We start from the raw sequence: 5,450 nt of genomic DNA on the forward strand, positions 1-5,450 counted from the left end.
TGTCCTAGTTTTGTGTAATAAATTTTATAAAAAGTATGTTTTGCTGAAAGAAACCAATTTATTTCAAAAATTGAGCAAAATTGACCAATAAAAGTTTAGTTAAAAACATTGTAATACTAATAAAAAACTACATCCAGAAATGCAAAAAAAGGAGGCTTTCATTTAAGAAAACATAAATTTGGATTGTAACTTATTTTTGGGACATGCTGTACAGTTGAAATTTCAGGCGATGTACTAGTTTAGTATTTATCAATTTTAAGAGATGATTATAGAAGTCAAAAGAAGATAAAAAAACTCAATATGATTTTTTCAAATGCTCAAATTTAAAATAAATAAAACTAAATTTTTTGCACTTTATCTCAAAGTTTCCTAACAGTTGTGTGTCCTTTCTTGTCTAATTTTGACATATTTTTTTGAGGTTGTGAAAGATTTCGACGGTTGAAATGGGCTGAAATTTTTCAAAAAACTTAAAATCCTGGCTCTATTTTCCCTCATGATCGAAATCGTGAAAATTTTTATTTTCGTGTCGCTTTTAACTCGCTCAAACGCAAATCGTGTCAAGCGCCTTAATTAGCTTTTTAGTTTAATAAATAATCACAGCGCTGTTGATGAATTTTCAAAGTTTTATCTTGTTAACTCTTCATTTGCTTTCCTCTCTGAACTTTATTTAATTTCAACCTTCGGTCAATTTCGCCTTCGGTTGATGTAACGGCCAAACAACAAAGTCTCTTCTCGGAGACTTATGGTCCATTAACCCGAAAGCTCATTTACTTGAGCATTCATAACGAGGGATTGCGACACCTGAAGACGGAGAAAAGCTATGAACCGGTATTAAATTATGCCCCACGTAATAATGAGAGTAATTAGGACACTTTGCGCCCCATTTCGCGAATAATCCGGTCCTGGAAATAGAGCGAGTTAATCTACAATACGTGTGCGACTATGTTAAAGCCTAGACTCCTTTGTGTTTAATTGTAAACAATCCAAAGCCTGGTGTAGTCCTAGGCGAGTGCGGTTGCGAAACTCGGGGGATTTCCCATTTGTATACATGTGGAGCTGAATAAGAGAATTCAAGCGGTAATAACCAAAAATTGGGCCCTCATCTCCCGACTATGCAAACCGCAGGTGTTTCATTTCAAAGTCGAGTTAATTTCAACGATGAAATTAATTTGGAATTGTTTTAAGACCAACAAGTAGAAAAAATGCGGAGAACGTGAGATTCAACATTAGATAAGTTAATTAGTTGGCAGTGCCTCCGCTGCCGGCAACGGTCTCCGAATCAGTTTTAAGATCTAGCCGCTAATTTTACTTTTTTCAAATTTTACTAGCTTTTTAAAATAGCTTTTTTAAACAATACCAATAATAGTTTTTTGGTAGTAAAAAAGATCGTTTTGTGTAGCATGATGGAAATGGATCAAAATATTTATACAGCGTGAATATAAAGTATGAAATCAAGCGGTTTTTTTTAACATTAATAATTATTTATTATACAAGATGATAAACAATCGTCGTGTATAATACAACATTTTTTTTTAATAGCAAGAATTACAGTTTAAGAGAAAAAATAAAATTCCAAAAAAAATTACAATTTTTGGCATTTCTCAATACAAAACGTCAGATTATTTTTAACAAATTTAAAGCAGGTTTAAGCCTTGTTGAGTCTAATTTAAAGAATAAAATGTTGTATTCAACTCGTTTGAGTGTAAATCGAACGCTTTATTCCACCTCGTGGATGATAAAATTTGTAAATTTAAATGAATAAAATAAGTTAAAACATTTTATCTACTCTTGCTGTTAAAGTGTTACTTTATCTACTCAAAAAAGTTGATAAAGAAATAGTTTGACATTTGTTGTAAAAAAAGTAATAGATATAAAAAATGTAATTGTTTTTTGAGAACAAAATTTTGTTTTCTTTTTGAGTTTTGCATTTTTTTTTGTCAAACTCAAAAATTTTATTTTGAAAAAATTAAATATAAAGTAGATAGTTGTAATTCTTAGATCATAACTTTCATGAGAAAAATGATTTAATAGTGGGCTGCCATTTAAAAAAATAAAATTTTTTGTAGAACTAAAAAAGAAAAAAATTTGAAAAATGTTATTCTTGATAAATGATTAAACCTCGCATTTTTATGATACTTTATCATTTATCAATTAGTTTTTCCAGAGAATAAAAAATTTAAGCAAAAATGTTTGGTTCCGTACCGTACAAATAGAACAGAAATAGAATAATTATTATTACTTAAATTTTTTTTTCATTAATTAATTTTGTTATTATTATTTATGTATATATTTTTTATTTTTGGTACAACAATTTTCACAGGTATCTATCTAATTATATCTAAAGTTTTTTAAGGTTAATAATAATCTGTATTTTTGTGGTATTTTGACATTCGTTTTACCATTTTTTAAAATTAATTTAGAAATTAGACAACTTCCAACAAACACAAAATCTTTACTCGTCTTGTACAAATTGTTAAAAAAAAATAGTAAAAAACTCAAAATTTTCTAGGTGGGTTGAAAATACGAATTTTTCTATGAAAAAAATAAATAATTTTGCAATAAAACAGCTAAAATACAGTAGAGGTTCGATTATCCGGCTCCGTCCGTGTTATTCGGAAACAAAATCAGTTTTTTTATCCGAAAAAATTTGGTTCCAAAGTTTGTTTAATCCGGAATAAGCTTTATTTTTTGGGTGATATCCTCAGAAGCGATAAAATTTTTTTTTCGTTTCCTTCTATACTTTTTATTCAAATAATAATTTACATATTGAACTTCAGTTGCTTCAATTTCTTCATAAGAGCGATGTTGAAACATCCCGACGTTAATATATCCCTCTATTTTTTGGGCACCGTTGCCGGCAGCAGAAGTACTGCTCAATTATTTACGAAATATTGACAATGTCGTGTCATGAAGCGCTGGTTTTCTCATTAAAAATAATATTTTAATTTATGTGAGGGAACAAAAACCACTTAGTAGGAGGAAAAACACTGAACACCACCAAGGACGACATAAATTTCACGCTTTTCTTCGACAGTGCGATGACTTTTTTAAAAGAATTTTTAAAAAGCTTCCGCAAAGTGACCGCAAATTCACACAACGCGGATGTTTACGTGGTGTACATAATCGAAAATAAAAAATATTCCGTATATGACAGTAAAATCCGTGCAATAGATGAACCTTGGAATGAGAAAAATTACATGTTTTCGGTAGATTTTTGAATAAATTTTTATAATTAAAATGTGTTCGTTAAATCATAAAATATTTTCTACTTGAGATCTCTCGCTGTTTAATTAGTAACCTTGGACCTGGGACGATGTAATTGATATTATGTAACAAGAATCATGGAATTACCTACTTGGGTTTTGTTTATTTAAAATAAAAAAAAACAAAATTGTGAGCTTTGAATTTTATCCAATTTTTATTTCAATTAGTTTGTTATTATGGAATCAAAGTGAACTGTTTTATTTTGCGAATTATGGCGATTCACATCTTGGCCATTACACTTGAAAATGAACAATTAAAAGACCTCGGACCCTCGCAAACACCGAGGTCCTCTTTATTGCAAATTATCGCGCCACTCTAATTAAAACAATAAACAACGTCTTTAGTGTCACGCAGTGTCGTTGTCTTACTCTGATGAAGTGGGTAATGGACGAGGAAAGAAAAAGCGTCACATCAAAGAGGAAAATGGCTGAGGCCCTTTGTTGCAACGGTTTGTATTCCACCAATCACGGCTCGTTAACGAGTTGACGAGAATTATGTCAACGACTGTGAATTTATAAATAAGTGGTCAAATCCATGACGTAACCGATTTTTTAATAAGGAGGTTTGGTCAATACGCCCAATGCCAAATATTAATTAATTAATTAAGAATACATTGCTCTTTACTTGTAAATATCAATGCGTTTTGGTTCAGGTGATCAATTATACAAAATAAAACGTCAAATATTTTGAAAATATGTGTTTTTATAATAATTAAAAATAAAATTTTGATAAAAATTTAAAAATCTCTACCGAATCCAACCTTTGTTGCAGCTATTTTAGTTACAGTAGGACCTCGATTTTCCGGTCTAATGTTAACGGGATCCTTTCCAGATAATCCAAAAATTTTAATGTAATATTTTACTCCTATTAAAGAAATCATAATTTTTATATCAACATTAATTTATTGAATTAGGTACTTACATACGACGAAAATTTTTTTAAAGGATTCACTTTTGTCTATTTGTTTGATAACTTTTTTCTAAAATTTTTTTTTATTTATCCAGGTTTAGGCATACTCGATTTCAATATGTCTTCTGCGACTACACGTCTGCATACTTCACGCACGAAAAAGTACAAAAAAATGGATTTTTATCGCTTCTGAGAATTCCCTTAAGATAAGACCTGTTCCGGGTTAAACAAACTTTGGAACTAAATTCTTTCAGATAAAACAAAATTTTTAAGATCGATTTATTTCCGGATAACACGAACTTTCAGATAGCTGGGAGCCGGATAATCGACGCTTTACTGTATTTTAGCTGTTTTATTTCAAAATTATTTGTCTTTATAGAAAAAAAACTGTAAAACACAAATTTTGTTTCTTGTATTTTCAACCCCCCTATAAAATTTTGTCTTTTTTACTCAACTTTTTTTAACAATTCGTACAAGGCGAGCGTAGATTTTGTGTTTGTTGGAAGATTTCGTATAATTTCTAAATTAATTTAAAAAAATCATAAAACGAAAACAAGAAGTAGGTCAAAATACTACAAAAATTAGATTATTACTCTTAAAAAACTTAGAATATGACCTGTGGAAATTGTTGTACTCTCTTGTACCAAAAATTAAAAAAATATACTTAAATAATAATAAGAAAATTAAGTAATGAGAAAAATTAATTATGTTTTGAAGTAATAATAATTATTCTATTTCTATTCTATTTTCACTGTATGGAACCAAACGTTTTTTGCTTAAACTATTAATTTTTTTGGAAAAACTAATTGAAGAATAATAAAGTATTATAAAAATGCGCTGTTTTATCAAGAATAAAATTTTTCGAAATTTTTTTTTGAGTTAAAAAATTTTTTTTTTTAAATAACCCACTATAAAACCATTTTTCTCATGAAGGTTATTATCTAAGGATTACTGAACTGATTAATGAACAAAAATTGTTTATACATTTTGTTTTTAAATTACACATTTTGGATATTATTTTAATTTATATTAATTATTTTATTCTAGAGGTAAATGCTTTAAAATAACCGCAAAAGCAACGTTTTATTCATTAGCCAATAAAGTAAATCAAAAATCTTCCGTTAGACATGATCAATGAACACTTTTTCATTACTGATACTTGTAAATATTTTTGTAAAAATTGACATTTTTTACCCAGAATCTGTAAAAGTCATAAAAAAAAGTACCAATGGTGAGTTCTGAGTGAGTGAGAGTGAGACGGTTTTTTTTTAATAAAT

Source organism: Tribolium madens, unplaced genomic scaffold, assembly GCF_015345945.1.
Source record: "Tribolium madens isolate multiple individuals breed KSU strain unplaced genomic scaffold, Tmad_KSU_1.1 Scaffold_1;HRSCAF=32;Tcas5.2_LG8, whole genome shotgun sequence".
Classification (NCBI taxonomy): domain Eukaryota; kingdom Metazoa; phylum Arthropoda; class Insecta; order Coleoptera; family Tenebrionidae; genus Tribolium; species Tribolium madens.